This window comes from Physeter macrocephalus, chromosome 11 (assembly GCF_002837175.3).
Source record: "Physeter macrocephalus isolate SW-GA chromosome 11, ASM283717v5, whole genome shotgun sequence".
Taxonomy (NCBI): Eukaryota; Metazoa; Chordata; class Mammalia; order Artiodactyla; family Physeteridae; genus Physeter; species Physeter macrocephalus.
In genome coordinates, this window is record NC_041224.1 from 136,367,991 (window position 1) to 136,382,308 (window position 14,318).

Sequence of the window (14,318 nt, forward strand, 5' to 3'; positions counted from 1 at the left end):
TGCTGTGCGCGGGCTTTCTCTAGCTGTGGCGAGCGGGGGCTACTCTTTGTTGCGGTGCACAGGCTTCTCATTGCAGTGGCTTCTCTTGTTGCAGAGCACATGCTCTAGGTGCGTGGGCTTCAGTAGTTGTGGCTTGTGGGCTCAGTAGTTGTGGCTCACGAGCTTCAGTAGTTGTGGCACGAGGGCTCAGTAGTTGTGGCATGCAGGCTCTAGAGCATAGGCTCAGTAGTTGTGGCACACGGGCTTCATTGCTCCGTGGCATGTAGGATCTTCCCGGACCAGGGGTCAAACCCATGTACCCTGCATTGGCAGGAAGATTCTTAACAACTGCACCACCAGGGAAGTCCCTCATTCATTTTTAAAATCAACTTTATTAAAGTATGATTTACATAAAATAAAATATCCCCATTTTAAGTACACAGTCAATGAATTTAGACAAAATTACACACTCAGGTAACCACCCATAATCAGTGCATTCCACATTTACAACACCCCAAAAAAGTTCCACTGTGTCCCTTCCCAATGCCTAGCCCAAGGCCACCACTGATCTGTTTTCTGTCTACAGATTAGATTTGTCTTACCTAGAGCACCTTATCATTAAAATTATATAGTATGTATTCTTACGTCTGGATTCTTTCAGCATGTTTCTGAGATTCATCCATGTTGTTGCTGTATTAGTAGTTCATTCCTTTTTATTGCTCTGTAATATTCCATCATATGAATACATCACAATTTGTTTATCCATCCTCTTATTGAAGGACATCTGGGTTATTTCCATTCTGGAGCTATTACAGATAAATATGCTATATACATTCTTGTACAAGTCTTTTTTTGTGGCCATATATTTTATTTCTCTTAGGTAAATATTAGTGAAATTGCTGGGTCATAGAGAAGGTGCTATGCTCTTTATTGTTTTTAAAACACTTAATTCTAACTCCAGTTCTGCTTCCACTGAATTCGTGAATGATTGTGTACCAGGTATTATTGGGGATCCCCCTTCCCAGTGTCACACTAGAGTCTTGGAAATGTATGTGGTCACAGAGGCAGAACTGGCAGGTATTAGAATCATTGCCAAGTTTGGAAACTCTGGTCTCCCCACAGGCACCCTGGGGTCACCCTTTCTATTATGTCAGCACCTCCCCAGGGCCCACGGAGCAGGGCACAGATCTCCACTCCTACGTTCTGTTGACTACTTTCTCCCTAGTGTCTCTCCATTTGTGGCCTTGCCATCTGTTGCCAAGTGTCCTTGTATATCTCACATTCAAACTCCCTGAGAGATAGGGTCTGTGTGGTCCACTTGGGGATGTTGTCCTGGTTGAGCAGAGCAGTGCCTAGATACTAGCTACCCACAGCTGTGCAAGATCCACAGGCTTCTCATCCCTTTCTACTTTAGGAGACTGATTAGCTATCCTCTCTTCTTTCTCTCCTGGACCCCCAAAACCTTCACACATCACCCTCCCCATCTGGGACACCTGGCAGAGTCTCTTCAGTGCAATTAGGGCTTTCATAAAGGGCAAGGAGAGTGGCTGGCTTCAAATGGCTTTCTTCTTTCTGTCCTGTCTGCAAAAATCCCCAAGGCGTGGAAGCCTAAACCACCTAGCCACCTTCACAGTGTAGGGGGAGAAGGAAATACGAGCGAAAAACACCATAATTATTTCAAGAAATTATTTAGCCACCTTTTAGTACCGGGGAGCGCTTGATCTTCTTTAGGTGTGACTTCCTGAGGTTGTAATTGGAACACCCCCTGTGTTTCAGTCTCCTTACAGGACATACTGCTCTCAAATTTCCTTTACTGGATGTTCTGCCAATTGGATCTGTGAGTGGTTATTCAGGCCCACTGGGGTTGCAAGGAATAGAATCATGCCCAGGTGGCATGGGTTTAGGGAAGTTTATCCTAAGGATAGACTGAGAAGTAGAGGAGCCAGGTACTGCTGCCTGGGAGCTGCTCCGCCCACCCAGAACCACATCCCCAAGGGTATCACACAGACCCTGTGTCTCTGGGAGTTTGAATATGAGATATACAAGGACACTCAGCAACAGAGGGCAAGGCCACAAGTGGAGAGACACTAAAGAGAAAGCAGTCAACAGAACCCAGGAGTAAGCAGAATCCCAGGGTAAGCTGGAACCATAAACAACACAAGAATGAGTTGATCAAAACCATGTCTAAGCAGAAGTAAAGAAGCTGGTTTCCCCACAGTAGCCTGCTTCTCTTCCTAAACAAGAATGGGAAGTTATTCAAACTCAATAACAGTCAAAAGTTCAATATGTTCACTGCTTGGCTGCTGTTGTATCTATTGTTCATGTCATCCTAAGCCAACCTCATTAGACCCTGAAACATCACAGAACCTGACGTTGGGAATCTAGTAACTCCACTGGCTCAGAAAACAGGAAAAAAAAAAAAAAGCAAACTTGCAGATATAACACAGCAAGTTGTGGTGCATGCGAGTGCTTTTTAGCTAGCGCAGAGCACCATTCTCAGGGCTTCTACACGTGGTGATTAGGCTGGATAATGAGTGCATGTGTGTCTGCTTTATCATTTGTTAATCTTTGAATTTTATGCTCTTTTGTGGTTAATCTTTAAACTGTACCCTCTTAAGATCTTTATATACTTTTGTCATTAGAAACATTTTTAATTTTTGGAGGGGCTTTTTTTTTTTTTTTTTTGGCTGCATCGGGTCTTAGTTGCAGTACCTGGGATCTTCATTGACGCATGCGGGATCATTCGTTGTGGTGCACGGGCTTCTCTCTAGTTGTGGTGTGCAGGTTTTCTCTCTCGTTGAGGCCTGGGAGCTCAGTAGTTGTGGCACATGGGCTTAGTTGCCCTGCGGCATGTGGGATCTTAGTTCCCTGACCAGGTATCTACCCTGCGTCCCCTACACTGGAGGGCGGAATCTTTACCACTGGACCACCAGGGAAGTCCCTTTAATTTTTTTTTAAAGTAACAAGTATACAACTTTATTTATTTATTTTAAAATGTGTCCTTTTTTAAAATTTATTTTTGGCTGCGTTGGCTCTTCGTTGCTGCACGCGGGCTGCGCGCAGGCTTTCTCTAGTTGCAGCGATCGGGGGCTGCTCTTTGTTGCAGTGTGAGGTCTTCTCATTACGGTGGCTTCTCTTGTTGCGGAGCATGGGCTCTAGGCATGCGGGCTCGCAGGCTCAGTAGTTGTGGCGCATGGGCTTAGTTGCTCTGCGGCATGTGGGATCTTACCGGACCATGGCTCGAACCTGTGTCCCCTGCATTGGCAGGCGATTCTTAACCACTGCGCCACCAGGGAAGTCCCAAGTTTACAACTTTAAAAGAACTCATTTTCCTCCAGTTCTATTGGACCAGCTCCATTTGTTTCTCAGAGAGAGCCCCAGGTGAGTAGAACAGTAATGAGATTCCACCTCTCACATCCAAGGTTATAAGGACTCTCCTTTGGAAGCTGGGCCGCATCCTGGCCAGGCCAGGCCGGGGCAGGTGCCAGCCTGGACACGCACCACATTGCAGTGCACTGGGCTGTTTGCAGTGCTGTGGGCAGGGCTAAAGGAAACTAACAAGGGGGCATGCAGTACACTGCAGCCCGAAATAGCCAGGAGCCGCTACCACCCCCAGGCCAAAAAGGTTGTTATAGGAACTGAATCTGAATTCATAATGAGAATGGCTATGAGTCAGGAAGGACTAAGATCATCCATGAGTAAAAGGAAGTCTAACTGGTTTTGAGCAAGCCAAAGTGGTAAGATTGAGAAAAGGCTAATAGAGTCCATGGTCAGGCAGTTCAACTGCAGCAACAGTGGAATAGACAGATAGGTGCTTTATTACCCTAATGGAAGAGGATCAACAAACTTCTGCATTTGACGTGAAAACCAGAAAACTCAGTCTTGCAGGTCAAGCTAGGTGCTTTCAGTTCCTGGGCCATATTCCAGTCTCAATGACACTCACCTCTTCAACCATCCCTGGGTCAGGTACTTCTGACTGGGAGCAGTTGGGAGGAATCTCACGATTAATCCCATGACTAGAGATGGATTAAAATGAATACCCAGCAGCTTCAACAAGGAATGTGTGCCACCAATATGGAAAAAAAAAAATTTGATACCACTTCACTGAGAAAAATAAAAGAACTAATGGAAAGATTTTCCTTGATTGAAGTTTAAAAAGATGTCATTTTCTCCCAAATTAATTTATGTTATCATGATTGTAATCAAAAGAGATTTCAAACATTATTTTAAAATTCACCTTAAAGAATACATGAAAATACCAAATAAATATTTGAAAACAAAGAAAGATGAAAAGAAATTAGCTTTATGAGATTTGAAAACATTTTACAAAGCAGTAATAATTATAAGTATGATTGAGGCACAAAAATCAACAAACATATCAATATCTTAGAATAATTATTCCAGAAAAAGACACAATTCCACATAATAATTGAATGCTTTTTAAAGAAGGCATCCCAAATTATTGGAAAAAATATTTTTTGTGATGTTAAAACCTTTGTCGAGGTACATTAATAATTTAAATTCTCTCTTGATACCATATAATTAGGTAAATTCAAGGTTAGCCATTTAAAATAAAGGAACACATAGCATTGTCAGATCTCCGGGCATGGGTGTACTTTTTAAACTAAAATCAGTCTGTTACATCTTACACGCACACAAACAAAAACCCACCCAATCAACAGAGTCAATTACAAAATAAATAAAATTTTCAATATATAAGAAAACACCAAAATAAAGAAGAAAACTGAAATAATCTCAATTTAAAAAAAAAGACAAAGGATGAATAAGTACACTGAAAACTCTACAAATGAACTCTAAACCCCCAGTTGATAAATGGACAAAGGGTAGGGTCACACAGCTTACAGGTGTAGTTGATTAACAAACGTATGAGAAAATAAACTCTCTCTAGTAATCAAAGAAAAAGCCAATTTAAAAATAAAGATTACTATTTTGGTAAATCAAATTAGGTAGTACTTTAAATAAATGAAAGTATTTGGTATCAGCAAGGCTCCCTTGTCCATAGCTTCTCAGTATAATAATCCTCTTGAAAATCATCCAAAACATGGAAAAGCCTTTTGCACAAAAATATCTCTAGCAATAGTATTGGAAACCACCAAAATACCCAACAATAAAAGAATTGTTATGTAAACCGTGACATATGCACTAAGAAAAATATTATAAAATTATCTAATTATGTTTATAAATAGTTCCTTTTTAAATGGAGAATGTATAATTACATTTCTCATGAAATTGGATATATACCATATACAATTCTTTTTTAAATACGTGGGAAATGATTGAAAGGAAACTAATATATATTAAAATGCTTTTTCCAGCTTTATTGAGATATTATTGACTTATATGTAAGTTTAAGGTGTAAAACATGATGACTTGATACACATATATTGCAAAGTGATTATCACAGTAAGGTTAGTTAACACCTTTATCACCTCACATAATAAACATTTTTTTGGTGTGGTGATAACATTTAAGATTTACTCTCTTAACAGTACAACAATATATCAATACATTCAAGTACATAATACAGTACTGTTACTTACAGTCACCGTGCTGTACATTAGATCCCCAGAACTTAGTCAACTTATAGCTGGTAGCTGGTATCCTTTGATCAGCATCTCCCAGTTCCCTCCACCACCACCCTACCTCCAGCCCTTGGCAACTACCTTTCTACTCTCTATTTCTATGAATTCAGCTGTTTTAGATTCCACACATAAGTGAGATCATACAGTATTTGTCTTTCTCTGTCTGACTTGCTTCACTTAGCATAATGCCCTCAAGGGCCATTCCTATTGTTGCAAAAGATAGAATTTCCTTCTTTTTTATGGCTGAATAATATTACTCTGTGTATGTGTTTGTGTGTGTGTGTGACAATTTTCTTTATCCTTTCATCCATCAATGGACATTTAGGTGGCTTCCATGTCTTGGCTATTATAAATAATGCTGCAATGCACAGGGGGATGTAGATATCTCTTTAGGAAAATAGTTTCATTCCCTTTGGATAAATACACAGAAGTAGGATTGCTGAATCTTACAGTAGTTCTACTTTTAATTTTTTGAGGAACCTCCATACTGTTTTCCATAGTAGCTATATCCATTTACATTTCTACCACCACTACACAAGGGTTCCCTTTTTTCCACTTCCTTGACAATGCTTGTTATCTCTGTCTTTTTGATGATAGCCATTCTAACAGGTACAAGGTCATATCTCATTGTGGTTTTGATCTACATTTCCCAGATGATTAGTAATGTTGAGCATCTTTTCTTGTACCTATTGGCCATTTGAGTGTCTTCTTTGGAGAAATGTCTTTCAAGTCCTTTGCCCAATTTTTAATAGAATTGTTTGAGGTTTTTTGCTACTGAGTTGTATGAGTTCCTTATATTGGTTATTAATATATATATTGGTTATTAATCCCTTCTCAGATAGATGGTTTGCAAATATTTTCTCCCATTCTGTACGTTGCCATTTCATTTTGCTGATTGTTTCTTTTGCTGTGCAGAAGCTTTTAGCTTGATGTAGTTCCTCTTGTTTATTTTTGCTTTTGTTGCTTGCACTTTTGGTGTCATATCCAAAAAATTGTTGCTGAGAGCCAATGTCAAGGAGCTTTTTCTCTATGTTTTCTTTGAGGAGTTTTATAGTTTCAGGTCTTACATTTAAGTCTTTAATCCATTTCGAGTTAATTTTGTGAGTGGTGTAATATAGGGGTCCAATTTCATTCTTTTGCATGTGAATATCCAATTTTCCCAACACAATTTATTGAAGAAACTATCCTGTCCTGAGTATTTTTGGCTCCCTTGTCAAATATTAGTTGACTGTATATGCATGGATTTATTTCTGGGCTCTTGATTCTGTTCCATTGGTCTATGTGTCTGTTTTTATGCTGGTACGATACTATTTTGAATACTATGGCTTAGTGATAAAGTTTGAAATAAGGAATGTGATGTCACCCACTTTGTTCTTCTTTCTCAGGATTGCTTTGGCTATTTGGAGTCTTTTGTAGTTCTATATGAGTTTTAGGATTGTTTTCATTTCTATTTCTATGAAAAATACCGTTGGAATTTTGATAGAGATTGCATTAAATCCATAGATGTCTTTGGGTAGTATGGACATTTTAACAATATTAATTCTTCTGATCCATGAACATGGGATATGTTTCCATTTACTTGTGTCTTCTTCAATTTCTTTCATCAATGTCATAATAGTTTGCAGTGGACAGATCTTTTACCCCCTTGGTTAAATTTATTCCTAAGTATTTTATTGTTTTTGATGCTACTGTAAATGGGGTTGTTTTCTTTTTTTTAGATAGTTTGTTTTTAGTGAATTGAAATACAACTGAATTTTGCATCTTGGTTTTGTATCCTGCAATTTTACTGAATTCCTTCATTAGTTCTAACAGTTTTTTTGTAGAGTCTTTAGGGTTTTCTATGTTTAAGTTCATATCATCTGCAAACAGAGACAATTTTACTTCTTCCTTTCCAATTTGGATGCCTTTTATTTCTTCTTCTTGCCTAATTGCTCTGGCTAGAACAACCAGTCTCAAACTGTTAGCTAGGCTCTTCCAAATAAGGCAATTGCTTAAGTACGTATAACCAGTCAAATAATTTCCTTGCTTTGCTTCAGCATCTATTCTATAAAAGCCTTTCCCTTAGAAAGCTCCTAATCACTTCCAGTTTGGTGCTGCCTGATTTGAATCACTGTTTGCTCAAATAAACTCTTGTCAATTTTAACGTGCCTCTGTTTATCTTTTAATGGGAATATGGAATCCACTTCATATTCCTCACTGGGAACTGATCTGGAGTTTGTTCTAAACTTACAGGGTTCCAGGTTTACAGGTGGTCAAGGATATCACTTCCAGGCAGCCTTGGAACAATGGCAAACTTTGGAGATCTCAGAAAAAGAGAGGTACTTGCACGTTAAGAGATAATGCAGATGAAACTGGAGAAGAGCCACCAATCCTTGGTTCCTAGACTTAGATGAGATGATAAGGGCAATTCAAGGGAGAAAGAAAGCATTAGAATAGCCTTGCCACCTTTTAGGAAATCTCCAGATAGAAGTTAACCCATTGGAATTTGTAGTCTTATAGATCTAGTTTAGTTGATCATAGAGCAAGGACAACAACCTCCTATTAATCAACACCTCCTATTACATCTATATAAGTAAAAAATGCCACACGGAACAGAACATTCACAATTTAAAAGCTTATATCTAGTGACTACCCTGGTGGCGCGGTGGTTAAGAATCCGCCTGCCAATGCAGGGAACATGGGTTTGATCCCTGGTCTGGGAAGATCCCACATGCCACAACTACTGAAGCCCGCACGCCTAGAGCCCATGCTCCACAACAAGAGAAGCCACCACAATGAGAAGCCCGTGCATCGAAACAAAGAGTAGCCCCTGCACACCGCAACTAGAGAAAGCCTGCGCACCCAGAGAGGACCCACCGCACCCAAAAAATAAATAAATAAAATAAAATAAAAGCTCATATCTACAAACTACATGAAGAGCTAGTACTGAAATTAAGTCATGGTGAAATTTTGTTTGGAGATTCTTCTCTAGAATAGAAAACAGGTTTAAAGAGAAAATATCAATATGTATACAAATACAAATATTGCTGACAACTATGATTGTGTGTGTACCATATAAATTAAGCCTGTACCTAATTTGTACCAAATAAATAATGGGAAATAATTTTCCTCAAACTGAAGAATATGAATCCCCAGATTCAAATGGTCCATCAGATATCTAGCACAATGAATGAAACCAGATCCATACCAAGTTTCATCACAGAGACATTTCACAACACCAGAAATAAGAAGATCCCAAAAGCTTCCTGAGAGGAGAAGAATGTAATTTATGAAAGAATTGGAGTCCAACAGGCATCAGACTTCTTAACAGCACATTGAAGGTAGAAGGTGGAGGAGTAATGTAATGACCTTAAAATTCTGAGGGAAATTGATTTCCATCCTAGAATTTAATACCCAGAAAAGAGATGGCACTCTAAATTCAAATAATTTGATGGGTTTTGAAAAAGGGCTATTACTAAAGAGTGGGAAGGGATGCTGGAGTCCTCAAAGCTTTGCTGTTCCCATCACCAGGCCCAAGGATGAAGAGGAGCTGGTGGTTACCAGGATTCAGAAAAAGCAGATCATGTAGAGAGAACTACCTTGAGTGCAGGAATGACTTTCAGTGGAGGGCCACAGCCTGTGGAGGAAGCCCTAATGGAGTGATGGAGGGAATAAATACCCTGTCCTCACCCCCTATCCTTCTTAGAGATTGGCTGAAATCAAAAAGAAACCAGAAGGCAAAGGAGCCAGTTGATATAGTTTCTCAACATCAGCCTCCTTGAGGGCAGAGACCAGGGCGGAGAAGGGCAGAGAGTGGGTCTGGAGAAGCAAACCAAAAATATCTGGCACACAAGCCAAACCACAAATTAACTGTGAGTATGGAGGAAAATCATTTTCAGAAACACAAAAGCTCTCCTCCGATGTGCCATGAGCCTCAACGTAATGAGTTAACAAGACAGGGAATACATGGGATCCAACCGAGGGGCTCCAACTAAGGAGCAAGAGGGGGCAACTTCAGGATGACATCTGGCCTCATACCTATAGAGCATCCAGTGTGTGTGCAGATTTAGAGGGAAGATGGGAGGCAGGGAAGTAGGGCTCCAAGGAGAAGAAGGGAACTGACAGCTTTTCCTATATGCTGAAGTATTGGGAAGAATTGCTCTAGGCACTTTATTAATCTCTTGGGGTATCTGGGCAAAAAATAGCAATGAATACATTAAAAACTAAGAAAATGGGGGGAAATGATACTTATTCATCCAGTAAAACAAAATTTGTAGAAAGTGTAATCATGAAGAACCCCCCAAAAGACATCTAAAAATCCAAAAGATGACCCCTAGGAAAGAATCATTGTTTGCAAACTTGTCCCACTCTTGGAACCACATCCAGTTGGTGTTAAATAAAGAAGTAATGACATCCAGAAGCAAGCAACCTACTCACCAGCAGCACGGGATGGATGCTCAGAGAAAGAAAACCCTCCAGGAGAACAGAGTCAGCTTGCCCTGGGCAGGTGCATTAGCTAACACCTTTCCTGTCTCCTCCTTCCCCATCCCCACGCCAGGAGGATGAGCACGGGCGCTCCCCACCACCGCCAGCCCCAAGTTTAGCCTGTGCTGATGGGGAGAAAAGGTTTGAATCAAATCTGAGACGGAATTTTTAAAAGGAACAGAACTGAATCTTAGTAACAGAAAAGGCACTTTTAACAACTAAGCGACTGACATGTTATGGAAATATATCATTAAGGAAGCTTTCTAACCAGAGTGAAAAAGAGAGGCTTGACAAGGAACAGAGGTAACAGTTTTTTAAAAAACAACCAAAAATTTGTTATAATATTCCGTTTAAGAATCCTTCATCGGGCTTCCCTGGTGGTGCAGTGGTTCAGAGTCCGCCTGCTGATGCAGGTGACACAGGTTCGTGCCCCGGTCCGGGAAGATCCCACGTGCTGCGTCCGGAGCCTGTGCTCCGCAACGGGGAGAGGCCACAACAGTGAGAGGCCCGCGTACCGCAAAAAAAAAAAAAAAAAAAAAAGAATCCTTCATCAGACCAGTTACATAAATTAGAAAAATATCGGATGGTGGTTAAGTGCTTTGCAGAGAATGAGAACAGATGGGATGTGAGTATCAACGTGTTGCCACCTTAGGAAGGATGACAGGAAAGCCTCTGAGCGGCACCATTTAAGCTCAGTTCAGAATGAAGGAGCCAGCCACAGGAATATTGCAGGGGATGGATGAGGGGTGTGCAGAGGGGAGAGTGGGCAATCTTCCCAGGAAGAAGCTACAGCTAGTGAGAAAGACTGAGCTTGCTTTTGGAGGAACAAAAATAAGGCAGCTTGGTTCAGGTGTAGTGGGCTAGAATAGGACAAAATGAGATCACAGAGGTACGCAGGGCTAGATCTAGATGGCAGAACGAGAGAGTTGTACCGTCCCTGACGGCAGCAAGGCAAAGACACGTGTTTCTTGCAGGCCCTGCTCAACATGCCAGACTGGAGAAACAAAGGGAGGGTACCAGAGTTGACTGCCAGAAGCCAAGAGCTGGGAGGGACGGTTGTAAAGTCACCAGCCATAGGGGGCATGACCCGAGTCAAGGGTCTTGCAGCCAAAGCCCCCACTGGGGGAATTGGCAAGAAACCCACGAAATCATCCCATGGGGGAAAAAAGTTGGTATTTGACACTGGCCACGCCAGAGGGCACCAACTCCAGGTTACATCTGTACCAGGTTAGTAAGTCTTTTCCTGCTCCCTTATATTGCCCCTTTCCTCCAATCCCAAAGGGCCCAAAGACAACTAGTGAATGGAGGAGCAAAGCAGGGCAATAATGCGGGACAGACCACACCCCACGTCACACGGTGGGTTTCCCAGCCCGGAACAAGCTTGAAGGAGGTGGAGTAGAGGAAAGGGAGATGGGAGGGAGGGAGCTTTAAAGAAAGTAAGATGTTGAAGTTCTGACATTAGACTAGACTGGAATTTGTATTACCTGAAAAACTGAGCATAATTCCATAATTCTTAAGAGCGACCAGAAAAGCTATGGAGCCAGAGAATTCCTCCAGAGACAAGAAAAGAGATAACCAAAAATGTCACTGGATTTCTCTGAGTGTAGACCTTTCCTACCTTTTGCTTAGGGTTAGGCGCTTAGTTAACATTTATGGAGCCATACTGCCATCAAGCAGAGATCGTTTCTGTCAAAGCCAGTTACCAGGTCTCAAGGGATGGAGACAGCCACAGGGCTGGAAGGAACTGGCCCCATGGGGACTGCGGGGGGGTGGGGTTGGTTGTTTTGTCCTGAGGGTGCACCTGGGCAATGGGCTCCTGGCCGTAAAGTTCGTGTGTGTGTGTGTGTGTGTGTGTGTGTGTGTGTGTGTGTGTGTTTTAAGAAGATGCTAAATTTAGTCCAACAAACAGCAGACTTCGTGGTTTAAATGGCATTTGAGATGCTTTTTGAAGATCACTGATTTTGGCAGGCAGCAGCCAAAGAGAATGGGGAAGAGGTGTTTCTGTTGGTGGGGGATAGGGCCAGGGCATGTTTGTATAAAAGTTGGGCTGGAGATAGTGTAAATGTAGGGAATAGGGGCAGATGAAACCAGAGGTAGCACTGCAGCCACAGGGCGGGAGGGAACTGGCCCCATGGGGACTGCGGGGGGGTGGGGTTGGTTGTTTTGTCCTGAGGGTGCACCTGGGCAATGGGCTCCTGGCCGTAAAGTTCGTGTGTGTGTGTGTGTGTGTGTGTGTGTGTGTGTGTGTGTGTGTTTTAAGAAGATGCTAAATTTAGTCCAACAAACAGCAGACTTCGTGGTTTAAATGGCATTTGAGATGCTTTTTGAAGATCACTGATTTTGGCAGGCAGCAGCCAAAGAGAATGGGGAAGAGGTGTTTCTGTTGGTGGGGGATAGGGCCAGGGCATGTTTGTATAAAAGTTGGGCTGGAGATAGTGTAAATGTAGGGAATAGGGGCAGATGAAACCAGAGGTAGCACTGGGGTTAGGTACTTTATGCAAGTGAACAGACATGTCCATATTGACTTAAGTAATGGAGGGTTTCTAGTAAGGACAGACACGCAGAGGAACCCAGAAAAAGCTGACCAACCAACCAGGCCTCAGAAAGAGGGGGACTCTGTGAAGAGTGGCCCTGGATCAAAGGAGGCTCTAGGAACCTAGAAGCCAGGAGGGTGGCCCTTCCATTCAGGGCTCCATCTTTAACATGATTCAGCTGCTCACTGCACACCTGCTTCATTCTATACCTCCCCAGCTGGCATCTTCTTTCCCTCTGCTCTGTAGGTTGCACTTGGCCTCTTCTCCATCTAATAGCGTTCTTCCAAGTTCAGTTCCCACTGCTAATGGCCTCATTCAAGAGAATGAGATCATCGTCCCAATATCAGGAATTGAACTATAATTGAATTGTACCTCTTTATAAAGTAACAAGACTGACACTGGGAAAGCAATTGGCCCAGCTCAGTGTTTGGTACCAGTCAGGCAACATCTTAGAGGCTGGTGGCCCTTGGGAGAGATTCTGTGTGTACTGACGATGGGGAGGGAGCTGCAGACAGGAGTACAGCCATGTGGGACAAACCATGGCTGCCTAAAGCCTTGCCCCTTCAGCAAGGAGCAGTGGCAGGGGTATTTCTACCTAACAAAGTCTGTGGTGTATTGGGATCCGCCATCCATTACAGGTAAGGAATAGGTCACAATACGGCAGGACTTAATTCCAGGATAACAGAATCTATACTCAATTGTGTAGGTAACAGTGTCTAGAAACCACCGCCCCCCCCCGCCCTGTCCCCATCCCCACTCCTACCCCCCATCGCTGACACACACACATGCACGCGCGCGCGGCCTTCCCCCTGCTTTGTCGGGGCACCACAAGGTGGCTTTTGAATGCAACCTAGACATTCTTTTTCTTTCCTGTAAGTGGAAAAGAGGGTTACCTCAGCAGGGAGCTTTCGTGTAGCCTAGGGGCAGATCTCAAGCAAAGGATGAGAGAACTCCCTGATGCTCAGCGATAAGATCTTTCATCTAACTGGCTTCCCAACATAGCTAAAAATATACCACACAAGGAGAGAGTATCCACTAAGGGTGGCCCTCATGCAAATGAGAGTGGGCCCTCACTGTGAGGGTAAGTGATTAGAAATGCTTTTTGATGCTGAAAACTGAAAAGGACAAAAAGACAATGAAGGTGAAAAAATTTAGGAGCTGGCCGTCTGAGTAGCTAAATGGCTAAATTTGCGAAATAAGGAAGATGTTTCCTCTGGCCAATTCTCCTTGTGAGATTCTTGAATATAGGAAGGCAAAAACAGCTCCTTTCACAACTGTAAACAAACTGTGACTACACAGTCAATCACAAGAAGTATATGGTAAAGTCTAAATACTATGTTAAGTACTGTTGACTTGTATTCATTCAATAGATACCCACGACACACAAACCACGGACAAGTCTGTGATATAGGCAGAACGGGTCTTTAACGGACGTTTAATAAATGGTGATAAACTATATTCAATAAAAGATCCTTCACTTTAATTTGATTTCTTACAAAATACACAGACCCTCTAACTTAGTCTTCCCTTTGAAAGCAAGGGTTCATCATTTGAAATAATGCCCTCTGCCCCTACAAACAAACCATTTTAGTATCAGACCAAGTTTTAGAAATTTTTATAATCTCGTTATATTTTCCCTCCCCCCTTCCTTCTTTTGCCAAGTGATCCACTTATTTTGCCTCTCGGTTTTTCCAGATAAAGTAAACAACTGAATCTGTGTGGTTCACACAGATGCCAC